The sequence below is a fragment of the Hemicordylus capensis genome, chromosome 2, assembly GCF_027244095.1.
Source record: "Hemicordylus capensis ecotype Gifberg chromosome 2, rHemCap1.1.pri, whole genome shotgun sequence".
NCBI classification, from domain to species: domain Eukaryota; kingdom Metazoa; phylum Chordata; class Lepidosauria; order Squamata; family Cordylidae; genus Hemicordylus; species Hemicordylus capensis.
The window spans coordinates 357,129,837-357,145,690 of NC_069658.1; the positions used below are offsets into that span (position 1 = coordinate 357,129,837).

At 43.5% G+C, this 15,854-nt stretch overlaps 1 protein-coding gene and 1 long non-coding RNA gene across 6 annotated transcripts in view; one reads left to right on the forward strand and one right to left on the reverse strand.

Moving 5' to 3' along the window:
* KCTD16 (potassium channel tetramerization domain containing 16) overlaps nucleotides 1-15,854 on the forward strand; it is a 307,349-nt gene that overhangs the window by 34,486 nt on the left and 257,009 nt on the right. The gene's annotated exons all lie outside the window — the stretch shown is intronic.
* On the reverse strand, nucleotides 312-15,371 carry LOC128345722 (uncharacterized). 3 transcript variants are annotated; one of them, XR_008316598.1, is made up of 5 exons: nucleotides 15,242-15,371; nucleotides 15,030-15,104; nucleotides 9,379-9,425; nucleotides 8,758-8,803; nucleotides 370-442 (listed from the first exon to the last, which is right to left on the reverse strand). It is a non-coding gene; the product is annotated as an uncharacterized LOC128345722 (long non-coding RNA). The 3 variants fall into 3 exon arrangements; XR_008316599.1 differs by lacking the exon at nucleotides 8,758-8,803 and having other exon boundaries at nucleotides 312-442; XR_008316597.1 differs by lacking the exons at nucleotides 370-442; nucleotides 8,758-8,803 and having other exon boundaries at nucleotides 9,269-9,425.

Sequence of the window (15,854 nt, forward strand, 5' to 3'; positions counted from 1 at the left end):
AGGTCCTGGGTCCCACTCAGGATTAAGTCCAAGGTTGACTTCTCTCTGGTTAGTTCCAAGACCAACTGTTCTAGAGCACAGTCATTCAGCGTACCTAGACATTTGGTCTCTGTCATTACATCTTTGTCATATATGATCACATATATTCTTTTGGGAATGGTTTTGAGAAACTTTCAAACTGATTACACTGCTACAAAGCAAGAAAGCTGGGTCAAAGTACTCCCCCCTCTTCCATTTTGATTGTAGATAAGAATGTTGCTTCTCAGAACTGCACCTACTATAATAAGAATTGCCAAACCACTCTCAGAGGTGCCAGTTCTGATATTTGTTTTATGGAATTTTGTGCAGAGGTTGTATACAGTATAGTGAGTGAATGTTCATGAGGCTGTAATGTTCTGAAATAGGCATGTCACTTTAAAAAACATCTGGCTGGCAAGTCCATCTGCAAGGGGAACAAAATTAGGCAGAGGAATTTTAACCTGAAACTATCCTTTTGGGGAATTCCCATGCAATCATTAATGGTAATGCTTCCCCATAAAATCATAAATGACAAGAGTTAAAAATAATTAAATGAGGCTCTTGCGCAGCTCTTCTGGAGTCCAGCACTTCATAAGCAATTACATTTCCCTTTGGAGATGTATTTTGCCTCGGGTCATGACAAGTGATGAAAAAAATCCTGTAAGACCTATCTTACTTTCCATCAATGCCATGCAGATACAAATGCATTTCCCTTTCATAGCTACCATTTTATACTGTTGTCCACCAACACATAATGACAGTAACCCAGGTTAGTGGCAGACTAAGCTGGCCGTGTGTGTGTGTGTAAGCTCCCAAACCCAGGCTAGCCAAAAGCTATTAACTAAACCTTGGTGTTAACCCAAGTTAATGCACAGCAGGGGTCCTGATATCTGGGTTTGGTGCTTCTTGCAGCATTTAAAATTCTCTGCATCCGCAACCACCCACCATGTTTTCCAGAGAGGGCTGTGGTTGGCTGGGCCATGAGCAGGGAATGTTCCGCTCTGCACAGCCCTCTCTATGATCACCGGCATGTAATGGCATGCCATTACATGGGGCTTGCCCTGCCTCTGCACAGCCGTGCCGCTCTGCCGTGCCTCTGCACAGCCGTGCAGCCGTGCCGGCTGTGATGTGGTGAGGTTTTTCCCTTCTCCTGGCAGTGAGGTTTTTCCCTTCTCCTGGTGCATAGTGGGAAGCTTCTCCCAATTTCTGTGCAGACTTCAGTGTGCTGTGCTGGCTGCTGCCACAATCGTGTGCACTTGGGGTTTACAGCAGCCAATGGAGGCTCTGCTCGTGTAACCCACCGGTGTACTCGCCTGGATTAGGCTTCTGCATAGTCCCAAGTGATTGTGTGTCAAGGCTCTGTCTTTTGCAATACAGGTGTAGTGTGCTATATTTTACACATTCTGGGCCAACACTTACTTAGAGTCTTCGGGAGCTGCTGGAGTATAGCCTAAATTTGCTTTTGGGACTGGGGTTAATCAAACTCTATAGATAATTCAAAATATAGTCTCCATCGATATACATAGACAGGGACTATATTTTGGATCCACTATCTAGCCTTTTAAAACAACATATTGCAAAGACCCATAATAAGCTACATGACTAAGGTTGTGCACATGACATGGCGGGCAGGGAGGCTGTGGGGGAAGGCAAGATCCAGCTTACTTTCTCCCCGATGATCTTATTGGTAGTGTGAGACATGCTGCTCACACGCGCACACGTGGCATTCTGCTCCTAGCAGCATGGAACTCTGGAGTCCAGGAAAGTGAGTCCGGGCCTTCAGGAATCTCTAAATGCACCTCATGGAGCACGGGACACTTAGGGATTCCCCCGTGAGTCAGGCACTCTAGGCGTCAGATTTGGTGTATGCATCCAGAGCATTCACATGACCCCAGACCTGTAGTAAAGGGCACACTCACACTCTTTAACCCAGGTATAAGCCTGGCTTTAAAACTCGGGCTTAGGGCCAAGGCAGCATCAGGATTGGGCTTGATCCTGGAAGTGCACATGAGCAGCTGGCCTCCCAAGCCTTGGTTTGGTTGCTCGTGTGAACAGCCCCAGGCCTGATACCATGACCTCCCCCCTACCCCCGAAATCTCTGCTTGAGGCAACTGCCTCAGTTTGCTTCATGAAGGAGCTGCCCCTGGTGGTATGACAGAGCTCATTCATTTTCTTCCCAAATGCTAAGAATAAAGGAAACCAATATCGAGTTCTGTTGTTCTTGCTTGCAGAGCAGGGTTCTCTTTGATTTGGATACGTTTAATAAGATTACACATACACACACACACACACACACACACACACACACGAACAGTGAATGCACGAGGGAAGAATGAGAGTGTGTCACCTAGTCAGACTGAAAACCGAAGGTTTGAATTTACACACAGAACGCCTCAGCTTGACTGTGATGTAGCTAGTTAGCCTGTGGTGTAGCTAGTTAGCACGTCAGTGTGGGCATGGTGGCTTACCTTCACCCCGACCATCTTATTGGTTGTGTGGGATGTGCTGCTCACGCACATGGGTGGCTAGTTCACTCCGTTTTACTCCCTTTAAGCATTCAGACATATCAGCTGAATAGGACTTTTGTACTAAAGTGCTCAATATCCAGAGATGAACAGCAGCAGAACAAAAAGAAAGTGATTATGGTGTTATTATTTTTCATTCCTGTAGCAATTTCCCATGCACAAAGTGCTAGATCATTAAAACAAATAAAACTCTGAGCATGAATCATCTGTGCTCAGGGCCTTGCAGAGGAACAGGGCGTCTAAATCCACTGGCTAGTTAGTGGCTACTGAGATGAGCGAAAGCACTCTGTTATGCTGTGAGGAGATACCCTTCTGCATGCACAGCTCTGGGAGGTAGGGGTGTGCAGAAAACCAGTTGGCCCAGCTTGGTTTGAGTCCAGACCAGACTCAAACTAGACTGGGCATGTCCAGTTTTGCACACCCTCCCTCAAACATCCCCTGGTTTGGCTTGAATTTAAGCCAGTTCAGGGGTTCTGATTTTTTAAAAATATATATTTTTTAAATCAACTCACTGCCTCTGGGGGCTCTGCCATGGCCATGCGGGGTAGTGGTTGTCCTCCAGAGGTTTCCCCTCCCCCCGCCAGCCTCCCCAATCTCATAACGCCCTGGTTCAGGTGGTTTTTTGCCCATTGTCCTAGGTATTTACATGCATATTTTATTTTTACTTTTCAAATGTATGTCTTTCAGAACAACCAAATATTCTCAAAAGCAATGCAACAGGAGGACACAATGAGGCTGTTCACACGAGTAACCAAGCCACTGCTTGGTCAGCCAAACTCGGCATGGCTGCTCGTGTGCACTGCCAAGATCAAGTCCAACATCTCTCGACCAGCTGCCTTGAACACCTTTGCTTCCAGCAGGTGCTAATTTTTTGTTTCTTCCCTGTAGCCTGGAACTAATGTAGTTACGGCTGAGATAGGATGTGTGTTTGCAAAGCATGTGTGGTCACCCCAGGCAGTTAGACTAGTTAGCTAGATTAGTTAGACTTGGCAGCAGGGTGGCCAGAACCTAAGGGGTATACTCGTGGGTCAAATGGGCCGTAAGCCAGAAATTGGCTTTTAAAAAGCCAAATCTGGCCACCTAGCTTGGCAGTTAGTCCTTTTAGTGGTTCAATGAGGTCATTTTCACAACCAGCCCTATCTGGGTAGGGGAGCTGTAGCCTGGGTAGGGCTTGTTGTGCGAACCACTAGAATTGCCCCTGATCCTGGTGCTCCTGTGCTAGGTAGTCTGGGTTTTAAACCTGGACTAAAAGTGAGGTAGGAGGATGTGCGTGTGCCTCTTGTCTCACCACCCGATCGAATGGAAGCTCAGGCTGCCAGCGGACCAGGCTTCCATAGAGCCAGGGAGAAGAAGAGAGATGGCAGTGGGGAATCCCCCAATGCATCACTCTCCTCATGCAGTGCATTGTGGGATATAGGAGAATGCAGCCTGCTTTTCCCTGCCCCCTCGCTGCTCTGGGATTGCTCTCATGTCTGTCACTTGGGCAGTGTTCCCTCTAAGGCGTGTGCATGTGCGCATGCTCACACATTTTTTTGATGTCCGCTCAGTTAATTTTAGGTCCCGCTCAGGCTGAATCAGGAAGGCCCCACCCTGAATGCGTGTGTGCACACACTGCCTTGATACTGCCGCCCAGAACAAATCTAATTCTGCACACAGATGAAAAAAAATTAGAGAGAACACTGCACATGGGGGTGTGGTGGAGACCAGGAGCAGCAAGGATCATGTGAGGCAAAATAGGTAGTGTCCTGTCTCCCCCTCCAGCCCTCCACAGCCCCGGTGCGATGGTTGTGTGAATGACCTTAATAAGTAAAGAGGGAAGGACTGTCTGCAAAGTGTTCTCGTTCTCTCTCTCTCTCTCTGTAGCTGATTTTCCTTGTACAGTTATAAGGAAAGGAAACTGGCAGCCAAACAACACACAACTTTAAACTGCATGTTTGGAGTGGTTTTTTCCTCTGGGCAACCTTGACCCAGTCACCAACCCTCAAAGGGTTGCTGCAGTGATAACATGGGATAACTCTTGGGAGAAAAGGGGGTACAAATGAAACAGACTGAAGCTTTTTGAGAAGTAACAATGCCCTTGCCACCTGGCTTGGCAGCATGGTCTGAGAGTACCCACCTGCCAGTGGACTGCCAAGGGTGGTGGTGGTGGTATCACATTGGCCTTTGCCTCTGACAGCAGAGCTTCTTGAGCTCCCACCCCCACCCACATGGCACTTGACCCTGGTTTGAATTGCCTTTGCTTGAGAGCTCCCTTCTATTTGGAAATGGAGGGAACGGTTTTCCTCATGTTCTGAAAGAGAGTCATGCTGTTTTTGTCTTGCAAATGTTGTCAGAAATCTTAGCAAATGATATAGAAAAGTCTTTCTATGGCAACTCTAGCAAATCATCTTGAACTTCTCTTGACCTTCCTACAAAGGTATTGCCTAAGGAACATCCATAGAACAGGCATTTGTGAGGGGTGAGCATCCTTGTTATATTGCTGGTAGGGGCTCCAAACCCAGGGTGTCTAAGTATCCACTCCTCAGAATTAATGTTACTGCCGCCATAGGCAATGTGAGAATTTTATTGGTCATTAGGTCTAAAATCGATGTAAACTTATTTAATATTTTCAGTCTAGTACATTTGTCAAAATATGGATTTTTTTTTTTAAAGAGAGAGACAGGAACAGGTCTCAAGGGACACAGACCTCAGAAAGTTGTTTGCTTTCTTACTTTGCCTGCACTAATGAATTTGAAAATTTAGCAACAACTTTATAAAAAAGCAAAAATATGGGTTGACAGGGAGTAAATAAATAATTACAGGAAAATATATTCATCAATTTCCTTGAGGCAGTGAATTTAAATTAGAGCTTGTTTATACACTTCCAGTAATCTGAATAAATGCACTTGCAGGTATGTTTTACGGGTTTATGCAGCTAATAATCTATGCTGATCACATGGGCGACTGTGATGTGTACTTCTCAGTGACCCATCTGTGAGCTCATGTAGATATGGATGAGTATGCATGATCTTGCTGGCCCTATGTTTTGCTTCTAGGCCTGCAGAAATATCTTGGGGTGTGTGTGTGTGTGTGTGTGTGTGTGTGTTTATGGAGAGAGAGAGAGTTGATTGGAACCTTGACCTTTGCACATGTCAGGAAAATAAAATTCCTACAGGAAAAATATGACATTAAACTAAACCTTCATACCTTGCTTTTTGGAAATTCCATAGAATTCACTTGCTATCTCTATAGTCTTGCTTTTTTTTTTTTTTTTAACTTTTGTATGTGCGAAGTTCGCTGGAACTTGCTTTTTCAGGTGTGGTTGCTATGTGGACCTATACAATTTGACAGTAGTTTGTCTTCTTCGGTTTAAACCCCATAATTCTAGGATACATCAAAGTCTAGAACACAAGTCTGAAGCTAGTCTAGACCTAGTCTGAAGCTAAAGGTTACTGGTAATCTTCAGTACGTTGTTGTAGTGAAGATGTTCTTGGATGTCATAGTAGAAAGCTTCTCAGAATATTCTGTGTTTTCTCTAAATGCAGCATAAAGACAAATTAGCTGGTAGCGCCCTCTTAATGCAATGATGGGACAGACTGATACATCAATGAAAAAACTAGGTGGAAGTAAACCCGGACCCAGATTAAAAAACCTGTTCAGGTTGTCAACTAGGACTGAACCCAAGTCCTGCATCTCTTGATGAACGAACCTGAATCTGAAATGGAACAAAACCCCTAAGCACAAAAAGTGGTAACCATTTCTGAATAAGTGGTTCAGTAATCAGGAACGCAGGTTTCAATTTTATGACTAATGTTTTAAACAGAAATAATGTATATTACTGTTATCATATGGCATGTATTTTGTTTGTAAACCCTGAAAAAAATAATATTTTTCTCAAATGACATAATTATCACTGTAGTCATTTTATAAAGCTACATTTCAAGAAAAAAAGCTTGAAAGTATTCTGCAGGAAATAGTTCAATCCGATTGAACCTGTCTTGAAACATCAAAACACTGTTTAAAGTTAGTGTATGAACCGGGACTGATTGGAGAGTTGAAAAATACAGATGAACTGAACCTACATTTTTAACAGTTCAGCTCTCGGATGCCAGGCTACAATTAATGTTGGGAGTCTACAGACCACATTGCTGCTCCTTTTGACACCAGCATGGCTCCAGTTTCTGGTATGGGAAGGGGCCATAGTCTGTAATTCTCCCACATGACTGTGGGCTTCCAACAATATCAGTGGTATGGGAAGGAGCCATGCGGCAACAGCTCTAAAGACAACATGACAAATAGCCCTTAGGGAATACAAATAGGTGGTGGAAATTTAGAAGGCACAAATGCATGCTAAATTCAAAATGAAGAATCCTTTTACTCATGTGCTGACATGACCAAAAAGATTTCAATTTCTGCTCAGTTGCTACAAAGGAAGAATTCACAAGCTAAAGTCAACTTCTTGAAATATATTGGCCTAGCAGGCAGTTCCATAACCCAACCTCTTTGGGTTATTGGGCAACTTGTGCTGTCCGTTAAATTCAGGTAGAAAATTATTAGTAGAAGTCATTCTTATTTAATGAAAAGAAAAAGTGGATTGATGTGTTTGGAAAGGTTGACCTGGCAGCTCTTTCTCCCAAAGGGTGAGTTAACTTCTTTCTGCTCATGCTTCTTTCTAAGACGTGATTACAAGAAATCCATTTTCCCTTGCCTTTGAAATCTTGAGCACACAATCCTGTCTGCATCCTCTCCTATTGTCCCCTAGGTGAGATTCTTCTCTTATAGCCATACAAAGCAACACACTGAACCCATGTTAGAACTCTTTTGTTGCATGTTTTTGAAATTTTTGACATGGCAACTCTGCCTCTTCTTCTGTTTTCTGAGGCCTGCCAAGATGGTTGGTGGAACCATCTAATAATCACTAATCATGCTAGAGATTCCTGTTATTGTTTCCTCTAATTTGTGTACATCATTGCTGTCCAAAGAAGCAAGGTAGCATAATGGCATGAATCTGAACTGTTGCATGAGAACTAGATGGCACCCAGAGGTAATTTGTGTTGGATCCTATCGTTACTGGCCCACATGATGCACAAGGCAACACTGACATCCCCAGTCAGCCTGTGCTGCTGCACATGTGCAAATCAGCCAAGGCAGTGTTGCACAAGAGTGCAGTTGTATAGCTACACAAAACAGTAGGTCTGCACTTGCACAGCACTATGTACATTGGAAACAACAGTGTGGATGCATTTTTTAATGTAGTTACACAGCTGCACTCTTGTGCAACACCACAAGGGCTGGCTTCCCTAAACACAGCAGTGCCAGCCCATCAGGAGTGCTGGTGTTACCTTGCACATCATGTGGGCATAATGAGCTGCACTTGGAATCCTGTTTCATTTGAGCCGTTCAGCTTGCTATACCAACTGATAATTTTACATTCTTGCTCTCACGATGCCAGTTACTTAGGTACCACCACCAGCACACATGCTCTGTTTATTCCATATCAGTGCTAGCAGTCAGTTTGCCAAGTTGTCGTGTTCCAAGTTGGCCACCCTTGGTTCCTCATTTCATTCAAGCAAGGTAGCAAGCTATGTTGCAAATGAGGAGGCTGCTGTCCTTAGTAACAGAATTATGATCTGGCATATTGGGTACAGTACAAAAATTTCAGTTGAACAGATGGTGTCAGGATTTAGACTGAACATGTATGAGATGCAGCTAGTCCAAGCGCTGAACTTATGTACTTGTTGTTTTTATTTCAGGCAGGTTAGGCATAAATTACTTTATGATTACTGTTATTGTTGCTGTCTTTGTCAATCTATGGCAAACACTTTCATAATTTTCTCCCTTTCCTTGAAATTTGGTGTTAAAAGACCTTCTCCCACACACATGCTCCTAACTTCTATTCTTCCCTCGCCCTTTCCCATAATATCTCCTTCCCCCAAGGCTTTTTCAGTTTCATGTCAAACCTGTTACTGGATCCCTTGAAACTCATGCAGTGATAACTGCTGAGGAGAACCTGCCTGGTACAATTACAGTTGTTTTGTTCTGCAGAGGTGTCAACACTGTGTGCTTAGTTTTTTTCCTCTGGGAGAAAATTGCCCTCTTCATCACCAAGGAGAACAAATCTCCTGCTAGGCATTCTGGACTATTTCCTTGATACCACAGCCCAGAAAAGGGACTTTGAACAATAAGATGTTGAAGAATGGAAGGGCTTATAAAAATTAAAAGGTCTGTTTCTCACATTACTTTTTGTAGTATGGATGTACTCTTGTGGCTCCAGTGTACACCTGGAGAGAAGATCAAACATAAAGTGAAACCAAAAGTGATGCAGCTGTCTCTCAAAGAAGACTGATGTGAACACGTGAACAGTGAAGTCTTGGAACCTCCTCCATGACAAATGTATGAGAAGCAGGCCTTAGGAATTCAGAGATGGGCACATGCTCTTATCTTTTCAAACATCAGTAGGTTACCTGTATATTCAGTAGCAAAATACTTCACTTTCATACCATCTACACTGCCACTTCAGTGTGAAGTACACTACTAGTGTTAATCTCTGCTTTTTCCCCTTTTTCTTTTCTACAAGAAAAATCTCTATTTCCTTTCAATACAAAGGGGAGAGTGGCCAAAAGAACACTGTTTAGCTACTTGGGGACAGATAGAGGACAGAACAAGCCATACTCGGTTCCTGAGCTATTTGCATTGTCTCCTTGAATCACTATGGAAAACCTGCCGTAAACTACAGGTATATTTTCCAGTACCCATTTTAATACAACAATAAATCCGATGCAAACTTTATGGTGGAAGGAGCACATCCATAGCTGTTTCAGAAGTATGCAACAGTAATCTGCCATTGTCAACATACCTTCATTACAGGAAAGCTATTCTAGACTTATTTTCTCCCAGTATTCACTGAAACGACAGAATGAAAGACATGGACAAAATCATGCTGGTTTGACAATGTGGCTCTGTTCTTATTACTAAGTGAACAGTTTATAATTGCCACTCCACACTTAAGAGCATGTTCTCAAGATGACTCAGACCATGACTTGGTACTCAAACCCAAATAGTATAAATGCTAAATCATAGTAAAAAGCTGGATTTTATTCCTTTCATTCAGTGCATGGTGGTGAATAGGGGTGTGCTCAAAACCAGTTTGCCCAGTTCATTTCGAGTCTGAACTGGACTCGAACCAAACTGGGCATGTTTGGTTTTGTGCTTCCTGAACAGATCCCCGGCTCAGCTCAAATCTGAGCTAGTTCAGGGGCTCTAAGGTTAATGTTCTTACAACTCACTGCCAGGTCCAGGGGTGCTGCTGCCGGCTGCAAGGGAATCTCTACCATATCCCCCTTGCTACGTGGCCTTCTCCCTTTCTTTAAAGGGCTGTTTTGGCCTGTTTTGGGGCCATTCTAGTCCTCGCTTCAGTGGTAGTGGCTATTTTGGAGGCCACAGCACATATGCCCTGGCCGTTTGCGTGTGCCCCCCAAATGGGCCAAAGCAACCCTTTGAAGAGCTGGGGAAGGCTGGTGGGGGGAGGGGGAGATGGCAGAGACATCCCCCATGGCACGGCAGCACCCTCGGTGAGATTTAATTTTTATTTTTAACCTTCGAACCCCCAAACTGCCTCCTAGCTAGCCTGGGTGAGCCCTCAAGCGAGCCCGGTTCGATGGTGAACCAGCTCGACCTCGAGCTGGTTTGCACATCCCTAGTGGTGAATCTCAAAATCCTGTAGTACTTGGCTTTATTTATTCAAGTTTAGATAAACTGTAGTGTTCTTGTAATCACTACAATGGAAAAGAATAACTAATTCATTTGTGGGATGTAGAAATTTGTCTACATTTAGCAACTGAATTAGGAAAAATAAATCAGGTTTCCATCTAGAAGTAAAATCCTGGTTCAGTTGCTTCCCAGGATGGTTTCCAGACTGTGAACTCTACAGTGGTTGGAGGTGGTGTAAAATGCTTCAGCTTGGCAGGATTGTATTCAAAACATAAATAAAGTGTGGAAGCTGTTTGCTGCATAGTTTGTGGTACAGCTGTGGCTGTTTGTATTGCCATCCATAACAACGTGTTTTCCCAGCAGGGACTGTTCATATTGTTTGTAAGACGTGCCCTGCTACTACCTCCTTTTGGGCCAATGGGGTCACAGAGGAGATGGGGGACGATGACGTGATGAGGCTTAAAAAACAAATTCTTGGTGGTTTTGTGCAAAGCCACCTGCAGCAGGAGCAGTCTTTTCTAGCTTGCACAAACTCAGCTATTTCTTGCCATGGCTGACAATCAAAGGTGGATCACTGCAGAGGCAATAGAGGCAATTGCCTGCGGTGGCAAATCCTGGAGAAGTGGCAAGTTAAATCTCTTTTAAAACTTTTTTGAAAAAAACTTTCTTACCTAGGCAGAGGTGGAGACAGCGGTGAGATACCTCCTCACACGGGCCTGCCTCGACACAACCTCTGTCATTTGGGAGGAAGGAAGGCCCGTGTGAAGAGGTCTTTCATCACCATTTCTGCCAAGGATAGTGGCGAGGCAGCGAGAGACCTCCTCACATGGGCCCGTCTTCCTCCCAAATGACAGAGGTCGGGCTGATTTCGGCCCTCTGCGTGTGTGTGCAGAGGGCTGAAATCAGCCCAGCTTCTCTCATTTGGGATGAAGGCAGGCCCATGTGAGGAGGTCTCTTGCCGCAATCTCTGCCGCCCATGCCCAGCAGCAACTGCACCTGGCCCGACAGGATTCGGGAGGTGGGTGCCTACTAGCAGCTCTCGCCACTGCCCCTGCTGTGCCACAGGTGCTCAGCGGCAGTTTTTAAAAGTTAAAAGAGAGATTTAACTCCCCCCTCCCCCTGTCCAGTGGCAAATCTTGGCTGCTTATGGGTGGCAAAAAGCTTAATCCACCCCTGCTGACAATTAGTTGTTTAATCTAATTAAAAAAACTCACTGACAGAGGCTTAAAGAGGAAAGGAAGAAAGAAACATAATCACAGAAATATAAATATATATATAATCAGGACAGGTTGAACATTAGCAGAGGAGGGAGAGGAGTGAAAAGCAAATAAAAAGGAAATTGCATTGATTTCACCGGAGTACCCAGGAATTTTTTTTTAAAGGATCATTTCAAAAGCTGAGAGAAAACACACACAGCTTGACAGAAAGGAACATACTCACAGAAATATAAAAAGAGATAAAACCACAATGAGTTTAACATTAGCAGAGGAGGAAGAGGAGTGAAAAGCTAATAAATATGAGACTGCACAGATGCACCTTTGCACAAGAGCACACAGGGAGTGGGGGGAGGATCATTTCAAAAGCTGAGAGGAGATTAAGATATTGAAACATCACATTGCTGAATGAACCCTCCACATTACACCACGGACATAGTGGGACAGCCCTCCTAAAACAGGAAAATATAGCTTTATTATTATTATTATTATTATTATTATTATTATTATTATTATTATTATTATTAACAACACTAAAACGTAAAGATAAAACCTGGAAGAAGGCTTCTCATGTGTGAATGGCACCTTACTGTCATAGCACGCAGTAAGTACAAAACAGTTAGTACAGGCACACATTTAGCAGATATGTAGCAAAACAATTATAAAGTGTAATCTGGAAAGTGCCCAGGAGCGTTTGTAATCAAGAAGCCCGGCCTGTTTATAAATATTCCTGCACTGAAAGGAATGCCTCATCTTGGATTATTAGCACATCCAATTATTGTGAATTTCAGCAACAACAACTACCACTACTACTACTTCTCCTCCTCCTCCTTCCTCCTTATATGAAACAATTTTGTGAGCGTATGTAGAGCCAAAGTGTCTTGTCAGGTTAAAGAGCAAACTTCTTAAGAAGTCCCATGATATGAATTTGCATTGCTAATTGACTGCTAAGGCCAACTGAGTAAATAATCAACATTTTTAAAAGCCCCCAAGTATCTATTTAAATGCTAATGTAGGATTTTACTTCCTTGGTTTTTTAAAATGAGACTCTTCTGCTTTTTTATTCATTTGACACAATAGGCAATTAGGTAAACAATGTATTTTAAAATGATTGGGCACTTTCTGAGTACAATCACAGCTGCAGAATGCTTATCCAGAGTGCAACTGTGGTCAGAGAATGGTCATTATGGCGCATTCTAACTTCAAAAGCATGGTGGCTGAAAATGGTGGCATTGTTGAACAAGTGCAAGGAATTTCAGGGGAAAGTCTTTTGTAAGCCTATTCAGTCTTGCTCTTGGGTGGCTGGAATATGATACAAGAGGTATAAGTGTAAAACAACATGCAAGAGACAAACAATTCAGAATTATCATCAAAGAGTTTGTTATTCTTCAGCTCAACTATGATGTTCTGGGTGACACTAGTCCACCAGCCTAGAATAGCACTTTTAATGACTTGGCATAAACAGTTGCTTATGGCAGACTGCATGCTTCAGAGAATCTTGGGGATTTGTGAGGTGTCTACCTGTGACCCTAGAAAGCAGGTCTTAAGTATCACTGCCAGCATGGCTGAACACAGTGGACTAAATGGAAATAATGTATCATTTAATATATGCCTCACCATCTTCCTTGTTAACTTAAGCTTTTCCAATCAGTGTTGCCAGTAACAGGGATTACCAGATGTTGTTGACTACAGCTCCCATAATCGCCAGCCAAAGGCTACTGCAGCTGGGGATTATGGGAGTAGGCAACAACGTCTTGGAATCCATATTACAGGGAACACTGCTCCCAATATGTGTCTTCCTAGTGTTGTCTTCTCTTTTCTTTGCTATGCAAAGTGAAGCCTTAGCAATATTAACATGTCTGATCCATTGTGCACATAAAATGCAGCCTGTTTTCTCTTTCTGCATACTTGTATTCAGGGTAACAACATTATTTAATATCACAGATGGATTAGATTAAGAAATGGACTAACTATTCTTCTTTACTTAAAAATAATACTAGTTTGATACTAGTAATAACACTAATTTAAATTAGTAGCATATAGAGCAGCCACAGCACACTCTTCATGTTTTCCCCCTCTTAATTGTGTTGACTGGAAAAAATTATTGTCTGAACATGCCCGATGTCTCTGTGTGTGTGTGTAAAAAAAAGAATTAATGGTATCACACACACAAACACAATTCAAAAGCCATGTATATCAATGTCTCACTGTCATCTCCTTTTGGAAGACATTTTTTCAAAAAGTTGCCTGATCTGGAATGAATCATAAGTTGGTGGCAAAGAATAAAGCACAATGCACTAATTCAATGTGCCATGTTTTCCTCTGAAGCATAAATATTTGAAAGTCTGCATTTTTGTTTCTGAATGAATGGATTAAGTAGCTATGAAATATTAATCCCTATGCTTTATGCTAGGATGGAAAGAATACCTAGAAATGGAACACACTTCCCTGTGAAACATGCACAAAAATCTTTTACAATGTTTGTTTTAACACTTGATTGTCTGCTGCTATACAGGAAGGATATTATAAGACTATTCACAACCCAGGCTAGAGCAGCCCAACCTGAGGTGGGCTCCTCATGTGCAGCACGGGGATCAAGCCCGATCTCTCTCATCTAACCCAACCTTTAACCCCGGCCTTTAGCCCCGGCCTTTAGCCAGGATACAAGCGTGCCCTTAACCCAGCCACCAGGTGCATGTGCATGCTTGGGCTGCACACAGCCCGAGCATACACAGAGACACACCTAGAGTACCTGACTCATGGGGATTTAGGGCCAGGATGGCAACATGGATTGTTAGGCTGGGGTGGCAGCACAGATCATGTGGGCCTGCGGTAGCCTGCTGAAGAGGGAACCACTGATCATCTGGGGGGGAAGGTAGGTCCATCCCTGCCTTCCTCCCCAGCCATCCTCTCCGCCCATGAAATAATCAAGTGTATATCCTTTATGTAGGTCTTTCTGTCAAGTCACTGCTCTGGTATTCTTTCTTTTTCATATGGAAATATCATGAGCAGGAAATCCCAATTTGACTGTGGTAAGATATGGGGGCGCTTTAAGCACATTTGCTATTTACCATGGAGGAAAAAAAACCTTCATTGGTGTCATGGACCAGTGGTAAGATCAAAACTCCATCTAGTTTCATCCTAAGCCCCACAAGCTGCAAAAATCCACAGGTGAGCCATCTACATATTACCAGGGTCTGCTCTGGTTTGCATTTGAATGGGAGACTACATGTGTGAGCTCTGTAAGATAGAGGATGGGGCTGCTCTGGGAAGTTGCCACTCTGTTTGCATGCAGAAGATCCCAAGTTCCCTCTCTGGCATCTTCAAGACAGGGCTGAGAGAGACTCCTGACTGCAACCTTGGTGAAGCTGCTGCCAGTCTGTGTAGACAGTACTGAACTAGGTGGACCACTGGTCTGACTCGGGATAAGGCCGCTTCCTATGCTCCTACGCTCCTATGACACACCTATTTAGATTACAAGTATAGACATTTTGGTAGAGTTTTCATTCCCAAGACAATCAGAACATAGTGTGAGCTCAACTCAAGGCAACACTTTAAATAATGCAGAGAAGAGTATCTATACCTTATCAAATTTGATTTCCAGACAAATCATGGGATGATACTACCAGGATGAATCACCCTTGTAGATTAACTGTGCCTGTAGAATGACAAGTGTGATTATATTAATCCTTCTAGATGTTTCAGTGGCCTTGGATACAATTTAGCATGGTATTCTTCTGGATTAATTGTGTGTACTGGGGATTAGTCACTACATTGTGCTGGTTGCACTCCTACCTCACACATAGATTCCTGATAATGTTACAGGGAGACTGTCGTTCCTGTTGTTGGATTAAAGTCCCATAGCATTAAGTTTTATATCTCATACTGCTTAATAGCTACATGAAGCTGCTGTGTAGAATTGCCCAGAGATCTGGATTGTGAGGTCATTAGTATGCTAATGATACCTAGCTCTGTTTCTCCTTGTCATCAGATCCAGGTGTTACAGTGGATTCCCTTAGCAAGCTTCTGAAATCCATGGAAGGCAAACAGGAGCCTAATCTAGACAAGGCAGAGATGTTTTGGAGAGGGTCCCAGTTAACCATGAGACAAGTGCTTTGACTATTCTGGATGGAGACATGCTGTTCTCAGGCAAAGCTACATGGCATGAATGTTCTTGTGGATTCAGCATGCTCCGAAATACTAGGGATGTGTACGAACCGGTTCGGTAGTCTATTCACAGACTGCCAAACTAGTTCGAAAGACTGGCGTTTGAGCCGGTTCGAAGGTGGGGAGCAGGTTGCTTTAAGGCATTGGGGAGGGTGTCCTTACCTCCCCCGCCATGTTTCCCCTGCCAGCACTGCTGTCAGAATTGCTGGTGTAGGGCGGCTGTATACCCTCTTGCCCCTGA